The sequence below is a fragment of the Podarcis gaigeae genome (genome assembly GCF_964106915.1).
Source record: "Podarcis gaigeae genome assembly, chromosome: 10".
Taxonomy (NCBI): Eukaryota; Metazoa; Chordata; class Lepidosauria; order Squamata; family Lacertidae; genus Podarcis; species Podarcis gaigeae.
The window spans coordinates 13347549-13369473 of NC_139686.1; the positions used below are offsets into that span (position 1 = coordinate 13347549).

General features: G+C 43.9%; 1 protein-coding gene across 7 annotated transcripts in view; it reads right to left on the reverse strand.

The window, feature by feature from the left end:
- Positions 1 to 21925, reverse strand: part of SOX5 (SRY-box transcription factor 5) — a 769299-nt gene that overhangs the window by 651460 nt on the left and 95914 nt on the right. The window contains exon 1 of one of the 7 annotated variants that reach the window (XM_083700218.1): positions 11079 to 11093. The exons of the other annotated variants lie outside the window; for them this stretch is intronic. The gene's annotated coding sequence lies outside the window, so the exon portion shown is untranslated. Of the gene's footprint in view, positions 1 to 11078; positions 11094 to 21925 lie in introns of those variants that run through there. 7 annotated transcript variants of the gene reach the window in all.

Sequence of the window (21925 nt, forward strand, 5' to 3'; positions counted from 1 at the left end):
CCAAGCAGTGTGCGCACCCTGCAGCTGGCAGCAGAGCAAGCCTCCCACGGGGGCAGAGCAAGCCACTGATGGTGGACATTTGGCGTGCCGCCCACCCGCAACTCCCAGGCCTCCTCCGAGCATTCAAAACGAAGGGGGAAGGGGGAATCCCGCTAGCAAAGCGGCGCAGCTCCCCCCTTCCCCCGACAGCTCAGGGTAGAATCATAGAATCATAGAGTTGGAAGAGACCACAAGGGCCATCAAGTCCAACCCCCTGCCAAGCAGGAAACACCATCAGAGCACTCCTGACATATGGTTGTCAAGCCTCTGCTTAAAGACCTCCAAAGAAGGAGACTCCACCATACTCCTTGGCAGCAAATTCCACTGTCGAACAGCTCTTACTGTCAGGAAGTTCTTCCTAATGTTTAGGTGGAATCTTTTTTCTTGTAGTTTGGAACCATTGCTCCGTGTCCGCTTCTCTGGAGCAGCAGAAAACAACCTTTCTCCCTCCTCTATGTGACATCCTTTTATATATTTGAACATGGCTATCATATCACCCCTTAACCTCCTCTTCTCCAGGCTAAACATGCCCAGCTCCCTTAGCCGTTCCTCATAAGGCATCGTTTCCAGGCCTTTGACCATTTTGGTTGCCCTCCTCTGGACACGTTCCAGTTTGTCAGTGTCCTTCTTGAACTGTGGTGCCCAGAACTGGACACAGTACTCCAGGTGAGGTCTGACCAGACCAGAATACAGTGGCACTATTACTTCCCTTGATCTAGATGCTATATTCCTATTGATGCAGCCCAGAATTGCATTGGTAGGCTTGGGAGTTGCGGGCTGGCGTTGCACGAAATGTCACACCCCTCAGCGAAGACACTAGGGTGGTCTGCCCGCACAGCACCCCCCTTCCTCCGCCCCTGGGGGGGGTTTGTTGTTTTGTTGTTTTTGTTTGAACGATTTATTTGTGCTTTTACCTTGAATGTTTAGCTAGTGGATGAAGGACAGGTATGTAAGTCTAATAAATAAAATAAAGTAACTTTTTTCTCGGGTTATCTCCAACTGAACACTACAGTCATACCTTGGGTTACAGGTGCTTCAGGTGCTTTTCGGGCTACTCACCGCGCCAAACCCAGAAGTACCGGAATGGGTTATTTCTGGGTTTCGGCGCTCGCACATGCGCAGAAGCACTAAATCATGCTTTGCGCATGCACAGAAGCACTGAATCACAACCAACCCGTGCGAGACATGGCGCTGCGGTTTGCAAACGTGCCTCCCGCATGGATCATGTTCACAGCCTGAGCATCCACTGTATTTCCATTTTAGCCACCCTTCACGAATCCCTGCTAAAAAACAGCTTTGCTTATGTTGCAGTCCTATATCCACATACCTGGGAGCAAGCCCTATTGGCCTTGGTGGGGCCTACTTCAGTGTAGACACATATAGGATTGCTCTATTAGTTGTGTATCAGAAGCTGTGCCTGTAGTACTGGTTAAGATTGTACCCATCTCTAACTTTTCTGGATGGCTTATATTTAGGCAGCTTTGCCCATAATGGACAGAGTTCCTGTCCCCCTCAGCCATATTTCTCTTTACGAGTTGTTTCTCAAGAGGAAGAAAATCCCAGTAGGTAACAAGGAGTTTTGCAGGAATTACAAATCAGAGATGACGTTTGCCACTTTGATCAATGGAACTGATAAATATAACTAGATACTTGTGCTCATATTGAAGGTTTAAGAGGCCCCTTGATGGCCAACTCTGACTTGCAGAGGTAAATGTTGGCAAAAAGACTCATAATTCATGGGAGGTGAGACCTTACTAATATAAATAGATGTAAATGTGTGTATCGCGGCCCGTTAAAATTTAGCAAAAGTTCACATGTGTGGTAGTGGATGCAAGCAGATGTTAAGGGTGCTACAAATATCTGCACTCAGAAAAGCATCTAGAATGCGCAGTAGCCTCGAGAGGATCACTGGATCCATACTTCCAAAAACTAAGATTGGATGAGTAATACAATACTTAATTAAATCAACTTCACATGTGCTGCTCAAACGGATTCAGATCTACATTGCTTTGATAGAGAAATGCATGTGTTTTTGAGTGGAGAGCATCATCATCACTGCCACCCTCACAGTGAAAGAATAAACGGATCAAATATTGTGCAGGCGATACACAACAGTGATTTGAATATGAGTCATGAAAACAGCTTTTTTTGCAGATAACTGTCCTGAACACACAATGCCGGGCCAGAATGCTGGAAGACTGAAACATTTACAGGAATTAGCGGGGTGTCGTGAGGAAACAGTGAGTACTGTCGCATCAGAATTGGCCTGCATGGAAGTGTCTTTTCACATAACGAAAGCAAAAACTGAGACGAGCTTCAACAAATCACTTAATGTGGAATGCAAATGTCTCAACATGAAGGCCATGCTGCTGAGATCTCTGTATTTTCTAACGAGAACCTTCTCTCGTAATTTCTGCTTTCCTGGGGGGCTTATAGTGTTGTGACTAGGCAAAGTGAGATGACATTCCTATAGTTCTTTTTCCACTGGTGGGACAAGCATATTAAAACATATTTAATGCTTAGGAGATGCTTGCTTAAATTATTACTAAAACAGTTTTTTTAGGGCTGGTGCTGCTAGATACTTAAAGGACTTGGGACACAGGCCCAAAACACTAGTTTACATATGCTAATTTTTATGTATCCATGCCTCTGGGCATGGATGAAGGTAGCAGGGGACCAGCTTAGCATTTCATAGTGTGCCTAGTCTATATGAAAATATTTTAACAGGAAGTTTTTAAAAGGAAGGAAAGGCAGGAAGAGACACAGGGTTCTGCAAAAAGAACCCAGGGCTCAGCACTCTTTAGACCATCCTATAACAAGACCCCTGGCTGGAATGTTTCTCAGGCACACCTACCCAAATGGATGGATGGATCAATTGTTGAGTAGTTTGAAATGGAGCTTGCACATTATAAAGAAGCCTGACTTTTGTAAATGGGTGTGTCCTTTCTGTAGATAGGCTAGGCTTTCGGTAGGGCATGGGCTGACTATAAATGGATAGAGTTGGTCTCACTCGGCAGATCTTTCCAAACTGTGTGTCACGACACCGTAGTGTGTTGGCTGCAGTGTGTAGATGTGTCATGAAAATGCTCCCCAAGCTCCTCCCAGAGCTGGAAAGGGGCTAGTTTAACCTCTGCTTTGCTAGTAAAGCTGAATTAAAAAGGTAAAGGGACCCCTGGCCATTAGGTCCAGTCGTGGCCGACTCTGGGGTTGCGGCACTCATCTCACTTTATTGGCCGAGGGAGCCAGCATACAGCTTCCGAGTCATGTGGCCAGCATGACTAAGCCGCTTCTGGAGAAACGAGAGCAGCGCAAGGAAATGCCATTTACCTTTCCGCTGGAGTGGTACCTATTTATCTACTTGCACTTTGACATGCATTTGAACTTCTAGGTTGGCAGGAACTGGGACCGAACAATGGGAGCTCACCCCGTTGTGGGGATTCGAACCGCCAACCTTCTGATCGGCAAGCCCTAGGCTCTGTGGTTTAACCCACAGCGCCACCCACGTCCTGTGTCACGAACTGATGCATGTCTAAAAAGTGTGTCGTCAACATGAAAAGTTTGGAAAGCTCAGCTAGTGCTTCTGTAATGGATGCCTCCAAGTCAGAGCAGAGGTGGTTTTAGGGTGGCATGAATAGTGCAGCGGAACTGGGTGTCATGCTACAGGGGCACCACAACGATGCTGTAGAATGGAACACGAGAGGTTAATTTTAGCGCTGCACAGGATGTCACTGCAATTTGAGAGCCCAAAGTAAGAGGATGACAGTGGGGCATCCTTGGGGGACACAGACATTAAAGGCTTCTCTTTCTGAAGTGTTCCAAGTTACCCCAGCTGAAGCAGGGGGAATTGGGTAAAAAAGTCTGCAAGGGCAATGCCCAGAGTGTTGAAGAATGTGGTCCATCAATTACAGCTGTTTGAAAATAGCGATAGACTAATCTGTCCATTCCAGTTTCTCCCAGCTTCTCCAGTCTTAAATGCAGTTCACAATTCCACATAAATTTACAATTAAGGGGAGGGGAGTCGCCATGGAACTTCATCAGCATTTTAGTGTGAATGCCTCCTAATATACAAATCTTTGCATGCAATTTTGCCCAATATGCACATTTTTGCAAAGCAATTCCCCCCCCCTTTAAAGCAATTTTGTATACTATTTTCCACAATTATATATACATTTTTATGTATGCTCTATGCTAGTCTATGCATGTTTTTGGACACATTGCCTGGCTGGAGGACTGCATTGCAAAATTCAGAAAAGAGCAAATAAATAAATAAATAAATAAATAAATAATACCCCGCCCATCTGGCTGGGTTTCCCCAGCCACTCTGGGCAGCTTCCAACAAAACACTAAAATACAATAACCTATTAAACATTAAAAGCTTCCCTAAACATGACAAAGAATGGCTGTGTTTTGGCTCAGGTAATGTTTAGGAAAGTGTGAATGATGCAGGTTCGCCTGCAAATGTGAACCGAACTGAATTCCTTCCTCTTCGTCCCAATCAGCAACCCGACATCCTCCATATAAGGAAAGTTGAAATGTGAAAAGCTACCTCAGCTGAAAGTGCCCATTGCTCAGGAATGCGGAGGAAATGAACGGAAGACAATTAATGGAAGAACAAGAGCAAGGGTCAGCGAGTTGGGTGTTTGAGAATATCCCACATAACCTTCTTCTTATTACAGATAGGTAGCCGTGTTGGTCTGCCATAGTCAAAACAAAAAAAATTCCTTCCAGTAGCACCTTAAAGACCAACTAAGTCAGTTCTAGGTATGAGCTTTCGTGTGCATGCACACTTCTTCAGATACCATCTGAAGAATCTGGTATCTGAAGAAGTGTGCATGCACACGAAAGCTCATACCAAGAACTGACTTAGTTGGTCTATAAGGTGCTACTGGAAGGAATTTTTTTTGTTTTAACCTTCTTCTTAGATCATGCAAAGTAGGATTCAGCTAAGTGTCAAAAATGGGGGGGAATTTTTGTTCCTTTGAAAGGACACAGTCATTACAGGAAGCCAGGTTAACCGTGCAGAGTCCGTCCCCCCCTTGCTCTCAGACGTGTCAGGGATGTGCCCTTTGAGGGTCAGGCTTTCATTTGCCTCTGCTAATTCTCCGTTGCTTGTTAGCTCTCCTTCATTGTAAGCCTTGCTCCTCGGCCGGGCACGCTCCCAGTTCCCTGCTCTAGCCAGACTCTCCATGTAAATAGTGTTTATGTTAAGGAAGTCATGTTCTGTGTGACTGGTGCACATTGAAACTGATGTTGTTGTCACTTTAGATTAAGATCTCGGCCTAGCAAAGGAGGCAATTGGAGCAGGCAGCCGAGTGGCCGAATGAAATATTCATTTCATTTCATTTAAAGCTGCCCTTGTCTCCATTGTGCCACTGCTGGCACAGCTGGTTAACCCTTCTTGGTGTCTGTCTCTCACTTGCCTCTTCCACCAAAATTCTACTGAGCAGTCAAACCGCATTCCTCCCTTTTTAAACAATATTATTATTATTATTATTATTATTATTATTATTATTATTTACCATAGAACATTATAAATGTACAGTGGTACCTCGGGTTACATATGCTTCGGGTTACATACGCTTCAGGTTACAGACTCCGCAAACCCAGAAATATTACCTCAGCTTAAGAACTTTGCTTCAGGATGAGAACAGAAATTGTGCTCTGGCGGCACGGCGGCAGCAGGAGGCCCTGCTAAAGTGGTGCTTCAGGTTAAGAACAGTTTCAGGTTAAGAACGGACCTCCAGAACGAATTAAGTACTTAACCCGAGGTACCACTGTATACTAATTTTAGCATGTCCAAAGAGCTGTTCCTGTATATTGTTTAGAGATGTATTCTCTCTGTTACTTAAAGTGTGGAATTTTAGGAGCAGCTGTACTGAAATCGGAAGTCACAGTTTTATGTAATAAAGATTGATTTTTGCTGAGATGCCAAACACTCCGAGATTTCTTGAAATGTAAAGTGGCATGCAAGTTAAGTACGTACCAATTAAATTGCATTTATATTAACTTCCCTATACGGTATAAATATATCAATCGATACTCATGTAATCAAAACCGCATGATTTCATTCCTATGACTACATCAAGAGTGCTTCTCCTGCACTGTTTCGTTTATTTATTAAAATGCCTGCATACTGCCATCTCATAAAAATATCAGAGCTGTTTATAACAAATTATACCTGTACCGTACAATAAACCGACATAAAATCCCAGGTCATCGGTTAACTATTAGAAGATGTTTTCTTAACCATCTTTGCAAGCCTGACAGCGTACAGAAGTTTTCAAAAAGTATTTAAATATTAAAATAGAAGGCGCCTGTTGAATCTCTGTTGGAAGATCCTTCCACAGGACTGTGTTGATGACATCAGGAGCTCTACTTTGTGCTGATGTCAAATAAGCATCACCAACTCGTGGGATGACCAACAATGCTTCTGCACATTATCTCTTTGATCAAGCTGGGATATAAGAGTTCAGGCAGTCTCTAAGGCAGCCTTTCTCAACCTGTGGGTCCACAGATGTTGTTGGACTACAACTCCCATCACCCCTAGCTAGCAAGGCCAGAGCTCAGGGATGATGGGAGTTGTAGTCCAACATCTGGGGACCCACAGGTAGGTACCTTGGACATAATGTAAGCTGTTCAAGACTTTGTAAATTGATACAAGGACCTTGACCATGGATTGGTAGTAAGTGGGCAGCCAATGTAGATGTTTTAACAGTGGTGTCACATGTTGTCAGCAATATGGCGGTCGCATTCTCCACCAGCTGGAGCTTCCAGACCAAGGCCAAGGGTGGCCCCACCAGAGAGCCTGGTGCAGTAGTCCAGCCCTAAGGCTACCTACACATGAACTACAGTTGTCAGTATTCCCTCCTGAATGCACAGATTGGGGAGGATGTGAACAAACTCTATGCCTGAGTTGCCCTACAACAATTGCATGGGGAGAGGGCTCAGCGTAGGATTTCCGATTAATCATTTCCACTTCAAAAACAAGCCTGCAATATTTGGAATTCTGAAATCCCAGTAGATATTCTGGTAGGGAAGAAGATCAGAAGTGTCCCTGTTTGCTAAGCCCTTGACCACAAAAAGAAAGAGCTACATGGGCAGAGAGCAATTCATAGTTTCTTCGCCCACAGACCCCTGCAGAAGCAGAAATTGGTTTCTCCTCGTGTCGAGTCAAAAACCTTCAAAGTCCATTCAGATCAAAGGAATCCTACCTAAAATCCCCTGAATTTTGAAGAGGCTCAGATTAGAAGTTCCAGCTTGGACTCTTAATACTCTCTTCTGCTGAATTATTGCCAAAGGAAAATGTCATGAATTCCTTAATAGTAATGGCTGGAGACTGAAATAAACCAGGTGAGACAAAATAAAATAAATAACAAGATACCTGGGAGTTCATAAATACTGATACTCCTACGGCTTGGAACAATTCATACTTTTGTGGATACATTTTGCCAGGATTTTCTTCTTCTTCTTCTTCAAAGAGAAATACACTGCACACTGATTTCCATTTAATAGTAATTAATTGGGGGGGGGAGACTTTAAAAAATCTGCTACAAGACCGAGTTTTCTTGTTATGACCTTTTAAAAACTGTGTACCAGCCTTCAGGATTTCATGTAGGTGGGTATTATCTAAAGACGCTGAGTCGCCGCAGAACATTCCATTGTTATGCATGAAAAAGCACCAGATAGGGAGGCCTGCATGCCCACATCTCACTAAGCCACTGAGCTCAAACTAAGATTATATCTTCAAAAGCTTCCCTCAACATGTTGCAAGATAGGGTCCAATAATTATACAATGCACCATATAAATATATACACGGAAAGAGGAGGAGGAGAGGGAGGGAGGGGGAAAACACTTGCAATCTCTGCAAGGCACAATTTAGCCTGGGGTAAATTACTCGCTATTTGTCTCGTACATTTCAAGTGGTCGAAACGCTCCTTACTACAGTGAACCGTGCAACGGTCATGTAAGGAACTGGAGGCTGGTCCATTAGGGTGAAGATGATGCACTGTCCCCCGTCCCAGCCTCAGACTCCAACCCCCAGCTGTTTGTCTTCTCACTTCCAACAGTCTTCCTCATGTGTTGCCCTTGTAGAACTCAACAGGGTGTGGGAGGAAGAGGACAAAATTAGAATTAACTGGCTCCACCTGTCTCTGGCTCCACCCACTGTGAGTCTCCCTGCCAACTGCCCTACTGGTCCCAAAAGGCACCAGCATTGTAAGGTAGGATAGTGTGATCACTCTCTCTGTTTTCAAATACAGATAGGTAGCCGTGTTGGTCTGCCATAGTCAAAACAAAACAAAATTCCTTCCAGTAGCACCTTAAAGACCAACTAAGTCAGTTCTTGGTATGAGCTTTTGTGTGCATGCACACTTCTTCACACGAAAGCTCATACCAAGAACTGACTTAGTTGGTCTTTAAGGTGCTACTGGAAGGAATTTTTTTTCTGTTGTCAAAGTTGGTCCAATGCATGGATAAAATGTGATGTTCCTGGAAAGGATCTGCCCAGGGGCAGTTCCTTGCATAATGGAGAATAGCTCCCCTTGCAACACCCAAAAACAAAAAGCAGAAAACCTGTGGGGATCGAGGGTTGTCCATGGTTTGCCTGGGACAAAGTTGCCTTAAGGGTCATCTGTATCGATATGCATGTACCCAAAATTTAAGACTGAAATCAAGGTTTAGAGGCTTGGATGTGCACATAGACTGAATGTTCCTGCGGTGATGGATGGTCCGGGGGTGGAAAGTATGCAAAATAGCCTGGTTTCTGAAAGTTTTGCTTTGAGTGTTTTGTCTGCTTATATTCTGAATTCAGAGAAAAAAATCACCAGCCATGAAACCACATGACACAGAAAGGGAAATGGGCTTATACCAGCAATGAGCAAAGAGTCAAAAAGGCCTATCCTGTCCAGCGCCCCATTTCTAATTAGGTGTCTATGGGATGCCTACAGGCAAGACATGGGGGCAAAATAGCCCTCTGATGCTTTTGTCCCTAGAAACTGGTACGTGAGCTACAACCCTTCCCCATATTGATGCTTGAGAAGATGCTGGTCTCCTCTATTACATTAAGGCAGCTTCATGCTTACCACGGAATCCTAGAAGGCTGCCTTATACCAAATCAGACCAAGGGTTCCACTGCAAATGTAATAACTCTGCTAATCAGACCAATGTGGGGTGCTGCAGGGTTCTGTCCTGGGCCCGTTGTTGTTCAATGTATTTATAAATGACTTGGGATGAAGGAATTGAGGAGATACTCATCATTTGCAATGACACCAAGGTCACCTCATTGAGCGTTATTGCTGGAGGTCTCTGGTCCTTGTCCAAAGACTCTAGCCACTTCTCCACACCGGTTCCAGAGCAGTCCACCCATAGCCTGGCGCACGTGCTCATTCATTAGCACCCAAAAACATCTAGCTTCTTCTAAGAACAGAGGTGAATGAGGAAGTTGCAGTAGAGAGAAGTCCTGAGTGAGGCAGCTGCCGAGAAATGGAGAGTGAGAGCAAGGTGTTGGAAGACAGAGCTGACAGTGCCACACAGCCTGCCCAGCAGGACTTAATCTAACTTCTTGACTTCAGGTGCAGTGAAGGGGACAGACCCATCTCCAGGGTTGAAGAAAGATTCAGTGGAAGTTGTGGTTGGCTTCTGTATGGGGAATGGTGGGGCCAGGGTGCCATTTTGTCTTTGGCAAAATGCCCTTGGTCCAGATTCTTCACATACAGAGCCATGCGTGTCCCAGATAGGCACTGACTGTCATCCTTTTCCACTTCAATTTTCCCCACCCTCAAAATCAGCCAAAGCCCTCCTGTGTCTTTAAAAGGCACCCAAATAAACAGACCGAAACCTGGGAGTTTTGCGCCCCATGACTGCATTCACAGCCAGCCACCATAATTAAACAACAGAGTTTCATTTACACAGGCTTAAATTCTTCCAAATCTCTACCTTTGCAGATCTCTTTTCCCTTTGAAATGTATCCGAGTATTATTATCCTTGAATACACATGAAAACACAGTGCGGTGAATCTATAATAAGAGCTTCGCCTGGTTCTGCGGCACTGAATTGTGCGTGAGCATGTTTGATTAAATGTCCAAATTACTCCCACTTAAAACAGCATCTGCATCTGGGCAAAGATACGGAGCTACTTAAAAATCAGTTTTTAACAGCTGACCCCAGCCTCTCGGCAAGTGTACTGCAGTCTCTCCCCAGGGGAAATGCAGGGTCGTGAGCTAATAACCACGTCCTTTGACCTCATGCCAGGGAAGGCTGAGCGCCTGAGTGTTTTCCAGGTGGCAAGTTCACCCGCCCTCCCACCGCAATGCTTTTCGGTTTCCAAGTGACCGGGGAGCAATCAACGTCATGCGCTGCGCAATCCATCTGCTTGCCAGCTTCCTGGCCAAAGGGTGGAGGTCAGCAGGGAGACACAATTGGGCAGCGAGGGTGGATATATAGCTCAGAAAGAAACTGAAAGCGGGGGGGGGGGGGGATGGCATAGTTGACGGAAGTTATTTTTAGCACTTGGGGCATTCAGAACCCCCCATGATTTGCCAATGGATTGGCTGCCACGTGGCTGTTTCCAGCGGAGTACAATGTGGGAGGCAGCACTTACAGAACATCGTGGAGAGCTTGTTGAATGCATGTCGCCACCAAGCCAGCTTACAGTGCTCTCCACCCTACTCTTTTGCTTTCGCCCTCAAGCCCACCTTGGTTTTAAAAGAAGAAAAGCTTCTGTTTCCAAAGCCTTGTGTTGTTTCAAAAGTCCTTTTGCTGTGCTATCTAGTCTCGTAACAACAAAAACATTTCCCGTTTCCCAAAACTAGTTGCTGCCCTTCTAATCTAACTTGCAATCGCCCACCTTGGTTTTAAAAGAAGAAAAGCTTCTGTTTCCAAAGCCTTGTGTTGTTTCAAAAGTCCTTTTGCTGTGCTATCTAGTCTCGTAACAACAAAAACATTTCCCATTTCCCAAAACTAGTTGCTGCCCTTCTAATCTAACTTGCAATCTAATTTCTTAATTTCGGCTGCTTTCCCTATTTCAGCAAGCCAGTTCTACTTGTGCGCTCTCTCTCTCTCTCTCTCTCTCTCTCTCTCTCTCTCTCTCTTTCTCTCTCTCTCTCTCTCATATGCAAAATGTATTGATGCATCGATGCTTGCAGCAAAAGATGTGTTTGGGACTTAATGCAATGCAAAGTGGATAGGTGGTGCCCATACTTTTTACCAAACTCTACGTGGAAAAAGCACATCACTTTTTAACTGCCCATCAGGATCGGGACCAACGTGTCGGGGGAGGGACTTTTAGCATTTTCTTCCTGCATCATGTTCCAGATCAACCTTCCCACCCCCTGGAGCTGCTATTTGCTATAGAAAACAACTGCCCAATGAAACCGAGGGAACCTTCCCCTCCATGACAAAGAGCAGCTTGTCGGGGGTGGGAAATGGCTGGTACTGTGGCAATTCCACTCGGCAAATTGGCAGGGACACTTGGAGGGTCTGCACCCTTAATCTGGCCCTGCCTTCTTGTGGGCTTCCCTGAGGCAATTGGTAGCCACCATGGAAAACAGGATGTCTGACTAGATAGAAGTCGCCTGGCTCAGCAGGCACATTTGGAGTATTGAGGACGTGCTTTGGGTTCCAGCTACAAAATGGCTGCCGTGGGCCCGTTGCATAACACAAAATGGCCGCTGCATTTAAAAGAGTAGAGAAAAAGAGAAGGCCGCAAAATGGCGTTGACATTTGACCATGTTATGTATTGAAGTTCTCACCCTGGCCACCAGGGGGGTATTGTGTATATAGTTTTCACTCAGGTCCACATTAATTTAGGCAGGAAATCCTGGGCTGTTGTTGTTACAATGTTGACAGACAGCTGCCTATAAAAGCAGGCTGGCTGAGCTGTTTGCTGTTCAGTTCAGTTCCAGCTTACAGTCATACCTCGTGTTGTGTTTGCTTCATGATACGTTTTTTCAGGTTGCGTCCCGCAGCGACGAAGAAGTACCAGAAAGGGTTACTTCCGTGTTTCGCCACTCACGCGTGGGCAGACGTGCAAAATGACGTCACACACATGTGCAGACGTGGCGAGTCGCGACCCACGCAGACGCGGGTCGTGTTCTGCTCACGTTGCGAATGGGACTCCGGAATGGATCCCGTTCGCAACCAGAGGTACCACTGTACTTATAATGAATTACTTGGAGAAATTTCTGTCTCATCTGCTATGTCCACCCACTACTTAATAGACCACACCCTCTGACAGAAGAATAAAAGCTTTTCTCACCCCTCCTCTGTTCGGAATAGCAGGGATGGTGGGCGTCGAATCCTGAGATCTAGTGAAACATGGGCATGTCTGAGGGGTATGTTCAATGTAGGAGAGGCTGAGCCAGTGCAAACAGCAACTGAACAGTCTCTCATGCAGTGTGTATTTTGGGTGGAATGCACATATTCTGAGACCTTTCCTGGCTGCCACAGGAGGCAGAGGTGCCATCTTCTCAAGCTGATTGAGGGGCACAACATGATGTCCTGACGTTGTGCATGTGATGTCACAGGAGCCAAGGGCTGTTGCCCAACACACTCTGAACATTGAGGGCACCCAGCCCCCTCAAAAAAAATGTGGGGCCCAAAACTTCCTCAGCCCCTAGGAGCTGGTGCATATGACAGGAAACCCAGCCACATGGGTGGGCTATAAATTATATTATTATTATTATTATTATTATTATTATTATTATTTGCACAACTTGTGCTCATGGGCACAGCAATGGCGACAGAGGTAAGTCTCTGATGTGATCCAATGGGTGTGGTGATGAAGATCACAAGGTTAGGTGTTGGGTCAATTATCCCTAAAAGATTCCGGAAGAGCCTACTAATATATATAACAAACTAATGATGATGATGAACTATATATTGCCACATTGTTTTTAAAAGGGATCTTCAACCTAAAGATAAGTGGCAGCGTAGCTTTAAGGATAGAGAGATAAATGGCTGTCTCTAGCCTCTCCTTTACCTTCTTTTTTAAAGGTAATACCTTAATTTGCATAGTAATAACCCAATTATCGTAAGATTAGGCAACGGGAATCTCATTATTCCTATTCCTACCAAACAGTCGATATTCCATTCAATATCTTTTAATCTTACCTACCTTAAAACACAATTATTCCAAATAAATGCTCATTCATCTTTAATGCAATTTCTTTAATAAGGTTGAAAAAAAACAAGAAAAAAGAAAATCTCCTGGTAATTGTTAGCTTTCCCAGCACTAATATATCAGTGGTTAAACACTTCTCCCCCCCCCCCAACCCAGTCTCACACACCTCATTTGGGCTGCTATAGAAACAGTTCAAAAGTGGTCAATTGCTAAAATGGGGGTGGGAAGGTTTTTTTACAGTGTTTTCTGAGAGAAAACCCAGCATCAAGTCCCAAACATGCGTGACGGATGGGATGTGTGCCCCCCTGGCATGTGTGTGCTGCCAAGTGGAATAGGGGAGGGGGGCAACCCCTTCATTTAAAATTTGTGGGTACCCGGGCACCCTGCATAGTTGGCACCTATGATTCACATCATGTCTGAAAGGCGTTAAAAGTTTTGGGTTTCATGAACAAGGCTTCAGCCTAACATTGGCGGTGGAGACATTTCTGCAAAAATGCTCATCTATTTCTGCAAATAAAAGGGGGGGGCTGGCTGGCTTTGCAGCCATAGAACAGCTTCAGTCACAGAGTGACAACTTCACAAGGGCATCAGCAGGAAAAAAAACATTTAGCAGCTTTTCAACAACAACAAAAATGCAAGTCGCTGCAATGTATTTGTGGTCTCTTCAAACGCGTCTTCTTTGTGCGTATGACATGATTAAAAAAGAAAGGAAGGAGGAAGGAAAACTGCTTGTGCATTAAAAGGTCTTGGTAAAACTGAATATTTAATAGCAGAACATTAACTCCGACTAGTCTGAACATCCAGGATATTTCGAAGACACATTTTAAATATTAAACTCTCTTTAGTTTGAACTAGACACACACGGCTTGAACATCAGAAGCATGTTTCTTTTGCATGCATAGGCCAGATGTGGGTGGCTGAGATGAAGTGCATGGCCGATGCTGAAATTTTTGATGTTCCAAATATTTGGCATGTAACTGGGTTCTCCAATACTTGATGGGACACCTGTGCCCATCTCTTACATCAGCATCTGAGAAGCTGCTCCAGATACCTCCTCTGAGGGAGTTTTGAAGAGTGGTGACAAAGGACAAGGTCTTTTCAGTAGTGTCCCCCTGTCTGTGGAAAGCTCTCCACAAGTCAGCCTCATTTGACATCAACTTTGTCATCTTTTCAACCCCAGTTTAAGTCCTTCCTCTCTACCCAGGCATTTGACGAGATGGGATGGTTGATTTGAGGTCTTGTTCCAACTGATTATCTATCCCTGGTATTCTTTTCCTGCTTGGGTGGTGTAGATATTTATTTTATGTACTTAATAGGATTTATATCCTTAAATCTCTAGAAGGATAGCATAAAGCAATACAGTAGTACCTCAGGTTAAGTACTTAATTCATAGTACCTCAGGTTAAGTACTTAATTCGTTCCAGAGGTCCGTTCTTAACCTGAAACTGTTCTTAACCTTAGCTAATGGGGGCCTCCTGCTGCTGCCACGCTGCCGGAGCACAATTTCTGTTCTTATCCTGAAGCAAAGTTCTTAACCTGAAGCACTATTTCTGGGTTAGCGGAGTGTGTAACCTGAAGCGTATGTAACCTGAAGCGTATGTAACCCGAGGTACCACTGTATAAAAAAACCATTTATTTTTAAATACTGATAAAATGAAATATAAGATCAAAAGATCAAGCTAAATTTAACAAATATAAAATAGAATTAAAATCAGCAGTCTCAAAAAGTATGCATATTATTGTAAAATTGTGTATTAAAATTACTTGTCACGATTACATGTCACATCTGGATAGGTTATTATCATTATTATCATCATATATTTATTTATACCCCGCCTTTTCCCCTGATGGTACTCAAGGCAACTTACAGATAAAAACAAGTTTGTGACATTATAATGCTGACTGCACCATTTTGTATTAATGTCTTGTTTTAACCCTTGCACGTTTATATATCACTGTTCTAACAAATGGAATAAAAATACTATCTGTATTTTTACAGTATCTTACCTAAATATAGTGGTGGCTGAAATTACTGAAAACATTTTGTCAAATTATTTTGCATCTAAAAGGTAAAGGTAAAGGGACCCCTGACCATTAGGTCCAGTCATGGTCGACTCTGGGGTTGCAGCGCTCATCTCGCTTTATTGGCCGAGGGAGCCGGCGTACAGCTTCCGGGTCATGTGGTGAGCAGGACTAAGCCGCTTCTGGCGAACCAGAGCAGCGCACAGAAATGCCGTTTACCTTCCCGCCGGAACGATACCTATTTATCTACTTGCACTTTGACGTGCTTTCAAACTGCTAGGTTGGCAGGAGAAGGGACCAAAGAACGGGAGCTCACCCCATCGCGGGGATTCGAACCACTGACCTTCCGATCGGCAAGCCCTATGCTCAGTGGTTTAACCCTCAGCGCCACCCATGGCACCAAAAGGGGTGTAGAGATGCAGCCAAAATGTTGGGGAGTGGCTGTTTTCAAAGCGCTCTCTCCCTCTCTTGTGAAGAGAGGAAGCTTTTCCGGAGAGCCTGCAGCCTTTACTCTCCTCCCACAGGGAGGATAAAACTTCCAGGTGGAGAATAATATTGGCCATCCTGAAAGCTCTCCAAGAGATATAGCATTTTCAAAACCTGGAGGATAAGGGTATTTCCACCTCTGCCCTAATAAATAGCCCAGATTGTCACCTCCAATATCAAATAGCGGGTGCACACACACACACAAATGGTTACATTCAATGCTAGTCATATCCCGAGTAGACTCCCTGAAATTAATGGGCATGTCTGCCAGAACATAGACAACAGAAGTCAGGACCAGACAGGAATGCAGCTGAGCAACCAGCCAAAGCTGATGGAAGCCACTTTCCCCTAAGGCGGCAAAACCCCCCACAAAGTTTTCAAGTAGTCAAATGGACAGGCTATAGGTTATATATGTTTTGACCTTGCAGACCCTGGTCTCCTTCACTCTCTTAGGGGAAGTTTTCTCTTCCCATGACTGAGCTATTTGCTTACTATAAATAATACTATTTAATTATGTCCTAAGAGTCTCAGCAGAGCATCTCATCCTTAAGAGAATGTTGTGTTCTTGTCAGGTTAATGTACCTGCATTTTATCTGCGTGAAGTATTTGGTATCTCTCTCTCTCTCTCTCTCTCTCTCTCTCTCTCTCTCTCTCTCTCCCTCCCTCCCTCTCTCTCCCTCCCTCCCTCCCTCTCTCTTTCTCTCTTTCTCTCTCTCTCTCTCTCTCTCTCTCTCACACACACACATTTATTTTATATCTATAAAATTGTTATTAAATTTTCTGTTTTACAATTCTCTCTCTTGCTCACACACACACACACATTTATTTTATATATATATAATTGTTATACAATTTAAAATACTCATTTTGCATCCTTAAGGTATCAATGACTTCCCTTCTTCTCTCTCCAGGGTTCATTTTACATATCACAAATCCCTGCATATTTTACAAAAACTATACCATCCAGTATTCCATTATTGCATCCATCAAAACTTATTTACACTGTTGAATTTATCTTAATGCTGCCCGCGTTTTCAGCTGTACACACTTATTTCCCATATATTCAATAAACGTTTTCCAATCTTCTTTAAACGTATGTTCTTCTTGTTCTCTTATTCTATGTGTTAAGTCTGCAAGTTGTGCATATTCTGTCAACTTAAGTTGCCATTCTTCTTTGGTTGGGACCTCACTCGTTTTCCATTTTGGGGCTAACAAAACACAGGACACAGCAGTGGCATACATAACCTTTTTTGACACCTGGGAATTTCAATCTGAATTGTCCCAAACAGAAAGAACTCGGGGGGGGGGGTTGGGGGGAGTTCTTTTAAACATTTTTTTCCATTCATTATGGATCATTTCCCAATACTCTTTTACGCTTTTACAAGTCCATCGTCATCTCTTGCTGATATGTACATGTGATAGTTGCTACCTTTTTTAAAAAGAGACATACTGGAGATTGGGGGTGGGATTTTGGGGTCTAAATTAAGATTAGTTTGTTTAAATTCTATTGAAAGGAGTCTAATTAGCCTCCTATTCCTTATAGTCCTTTCTTAGCCCAATACTTCCTTCATGCATCATCATAAGCCCCAGATAATTGTTGTGTACTGAAGTTCTCACCCTGGGCCAGCAGGGGGATACTGTAGATAGTTATGCAAATAAGGGATCGAAAGTGACATTCAGTGATTGGATAGTTTTAGAAAATTGTTACAGTTACATTGTACTGGAGCTCTATATAAGCAGGCTGGCTGAACCCTTCAGTTCAGTTCTGTTCTGGCCTGTGAATAAACAAGAGCTGTTTGAAGAATCGCTGTGTCGTCTGATATGTTCACCCACAATTTAACAATATTATTTTAATGTGCAAATTTATGCAGAAATGTGATAGAATGGACTTACAGATGTGAAAAAAATGTTGCAAGCCCAAAATGGACAGATGTGCCCAATTCTGCTCTGCCTGTATCAAGGATTTCTGTGCTGCATTTCCTCAGACTGAAGGGCCTTCAGAGGAGATCCACAAGCTACAATCTCACACGTGGCTCTTTTAATGCATTCATTTTTGTTTTGTTCTTTCCCTGAGGTTGGCTAGGTCAATGATAGTTTGAAAACGGCCTCCCTTGCCACATGAAGAAATCTCAGCGCATCATTAATTCCCATGCCACACGATCACAGGAGGGAGCTGCTGAACTCCTGCTCCCCACAATCAATTTTGCATTGGAGCAAGTTGATCTTTTAGGGAACGGGATCTGCAGGGCAGGCGGGATGTCAGACATCATGTCCAAAATGACTTTTCAAAATCCGTTGATAATGAGTTAAATGATATTCTCGGAAGGCGCTCTTCAGGCCAGTGTAAGCGTATTAGAAACTAAATGCCTCCCCCCCCACACACACACTTTTTATCACACTTAACAGTAATAACAACCAATATGTTATTTTCGCTCCTGACACAGAGTTGAGGAGTCTGCAACCTCTAATTTGACAGCCACTGTATTATTGCTCTCTGGGAAAATTAGACAAGATGGAAAATTAAGCCATCCAAAAATTGACGCAAACAGAAAACTAGGACTCTCGCTTGGTCTCTGTCACTTGTGCAACGAGCGCTGATTATATGGTGTTTGACATTCCATTTCCAGGTCAGCCACGGCAACACAGAAGTCATACTTCATTTATACTCCATCTGACACCACTGAAGGACCGCGTTAGTCTTTGAAGATGCCATGCGCTCAGAAAGAGGAAGACTAGAATTAACCTTGTCTTCTTGGTGGTCTTGTTTGTGGATTTTTGTCTTCAGCCAGCAAACGCGGAAGGCAGCCCAAATTTCAGAATGCCTTTGTATCGAGATTGCCATAATCACAAAAGGCCAGAACTTGCTGTCACAGGAGTCGCACGGCCGCAGCTGAAAGCAGCACTGCAATATGTCTCCTCTTTATCTGGTGATGTGTTGGAAGTATAACAGCAGAGATCATTCAGTTAGTAACCTAGGGGTTAACTCTGTTCTCTGTGTAGCCAATTGCCCAAGAGGGTGTTGGAGGTGTTGCTTAGTAACCAGTCAGATTGGCATGATACTTCATGGAATTACTTAAATTCTGATTAGTTTAGTTCTAAGGGAGTTTTATTATTATATTTATTTATTTATACCTCGCCCATCTGGCTCGGTTTCCCCAGCCATTCTGGGCAGCTTCCAACAGAATATTAAAATACAATAGTCTATTAAACATTAAAAGCTTCCCTAAACAGGGCTGCCTTTGGATGTCTTCTAAAAGTCTGGTATTTGTTTTTCTCTTTGATATCTGGTGGGAGGGCGTTCCACAGGGCGGGTGCCACTACCAAGAAGGCTCTCTGCCTGGTTCCCTGTAACTTGGCTTCTCACAGCGAGGGAGCCACCAGAAGGCCCTTGGCACTGGACCCCAGTGTCCGGGCAGAATGATGGGGGTGGAGACTCTCCTTCAGGTGTACTGGACCGAGGCCATTTAGGGCTTTAAAACTCAGCACCAACACTTTGAATTGTGCTTGGAAACGTACTGGGAGCCAGTGTAGGTCTTTCAAGACTGGTGTTATGTGGTCTTGGCAGCTGCTCCCAGTCACCAGTCTAGCTGCCGCATTCTGGATTAGTTGTAGTTTCTGGGTCACCTTCAAAGGTAGCCCCACATAGAGCACATTGCAGTAGTCCAAGAGGGAGATAACTAGATCATGCACCACTCTGGCAAGACAGTCTGCGGGCAGGTAGGGTCTCAGCCTGCGTACAGCTGCCCTGCATATTTAGCGGTTGAATAGCCTCCTCCTATGAACAAGGCCTGAACGAAGAAAAACAAAACTCCTTTGCTCCTTTCTCCTCACCTAATACTTTGTTTTGTTCAGATTCCCTCGGTAAAGTACAGTGGTACCTCGGGTTAAGTACTTAATTCGTTCTGGAGGTCTGTTCTTAACCTGAAACTGTTCTTAACCTGAAGCACCACTTTAGCTAATGGGGCCTCCCACTGCTGCCGCGCCACCGCCGCACAATTTTTGTTCTCATCCTGAAGCAAAGTTCTTAAGCCGAGGTACTATTTCTGGGTTAGCGGAGTCTGTAACCTGAAGCGTATGTAACCTGAAGCCTATGTAACCTGAGGTACCACTGTATTTTCAGCTTGCTTCTCTCTCTCTCTCTCTCTCTCTCTCTCTCTCTCTCTCTCTCTCTCAGAACTCCATCTATGTTAGTCAAGATATTCTGGCTTACGCAACACACTAAATGTGTGAAATTGTAATCCATCAAAATGCTTCAAAAATTTTGGGAGTTTGCAGAGATTACCCTCCAAAACTTGTCCATCACAGCCCACCAGTGCTGGGATGTACAAACCACTTCCCGCTTGCAGAAGAGGACAATGTAATTGTCTACTGAGAATCATGTTAATCACTTTAAAGTGTCTCAAGCTAATATCAGGTTTCTCAATTGGCAGTTCTCCACACCGCAGTTTCAAACCACTAAAGATATAATTGTTAGCTATTAATAAGATAATGTTTGTAAAGTGATTTGAACATAAAAGCATTTTATGGGCCTACAAGGTATTATTATAACCGCATTCAACAATAAAACATGAACTGCGACTAAGAGCGCTCAGGTCTACGACGCCCAAATGTTTGACATTTGCCTCTGTAAAGTGTAGCTTTTTTTAAAAAAAAACAAACCACATTTAAAAAGAGGACAGTGACGGAAAAAGCAAAGAGTAGAAAAAATAAAGAAGAGGTAAAGGTTTTGCTAGCAAATTGGCAGAATCCTCTCCAGTCTAAGGAATTACACTACTTCTATTGAGAGTCCTTTTAACTTCCCCTGTCATTACGTTGCTCCTTGGGAGAAACCCACAAATTTACTATGAATTTCACTTTATTACAATTTTATTTACTATTATATGTGTCGTTTTTCATTGAAAAGAAATCTAAGTGCAGTTCACTGAGAGAAGATATACATGAAAACAATTTTAAACAGAAAAAAAAATTGAAAATGGATCACTGAAGCAGGGGTCCCCAACCCAGTGCACATGGGCACCAGTATTACCATTGAAACATCCCTACTTTAAACATGCCCACATTTCATTGGATGCCAGAATTAGTCACCCAACATCCCATGTGTTCTGAATAGTAGAAATGCTGTGATCTAGGCGCCATTCCCCCACTGATTGAGCAGCTGATGGAGGGAGGGTGGACTTCTAGAAAATAGTAATTAAAAAACTCTTAATATACAACTGTGGTGGTGGTGTTTTTTAAAAAAGTAATAGCAGCAGTCATGAAATTAAAAGATGCCTGCTTCTTGGGAGAAAAGCAATGACAAACCTAGGCAGCATCTTAAAAAGCAGAGACACCACCTTGCCAACAAAGGTACGTATAGTGAAAGCTATGGTTTTCCCAGTAGTGATGTATGGAAGTGAGAGCTGGATGATAAAGAAGGCTGATCACCGAAAAATTGATGCTTTTGAATTATGGGGCTGGAGGAGACTCTTGAGAGTCCCATGGACTGCAAGAAGATCAAACCTATCCATTCTGAAGGAAATCAGCCCTGAGTGCTCACTGGAAGGACAGATCCTGAAGCTGAGGCTCCAGTACTTTGGCCACCTCATGAGAAGAGAAGACTCCCTGGAAAAGACCCTGATGTTGGGAAAGATGGAGGGCACAAAAAGAAGGGGATGACAGAGGACGAGATGGTTGGACAGTGTTCTCGAAGCTACCAGCAGGAGTTTGACCAAACTGCGGGAGGCAGTGGAAGACAGGAGTGCCTGGCGTGCTCTTGTCCATGGGGTCAACAAAGAGTCGGACACGACTAAACAACTAAACAACAACAAATAGCACAAAAATGGGGGAAATGTACAATTAAGCCAGGTTCTAGAATAATAGGATTTGAGAGTTGGAGGGAACCTTTGAAGTCATCCACTCTCACCCTTCTCAAGGTCGGATCTTTCATCTACAGACACAGGCCTCTGCATCTTTGAATGGGGAGCCATGCACAATTATGCTAGGTGTTATGTACTGAAGTTCTCACCCTGGGCTAGCAGGGGGATACTGTAGATAGTTATGCAAATAAGGGATCGAAAGTGACGTTCAGTGATTGGATAGTTTTAGAAAATTGTTACAGTTACATTGTACTGGAGCTCTATATAAGCAGGCTGACTGAACCCTTCAGTTCAGTTCTGTCCTGGCCTGTGAATAAACAAGAGCTGTTTGAAGAATCGCTGTGTCGTCTGATTTGTTCACCCACAACTTAACACTAGGCATCGAAACAAGTGTTTGGAAAACCC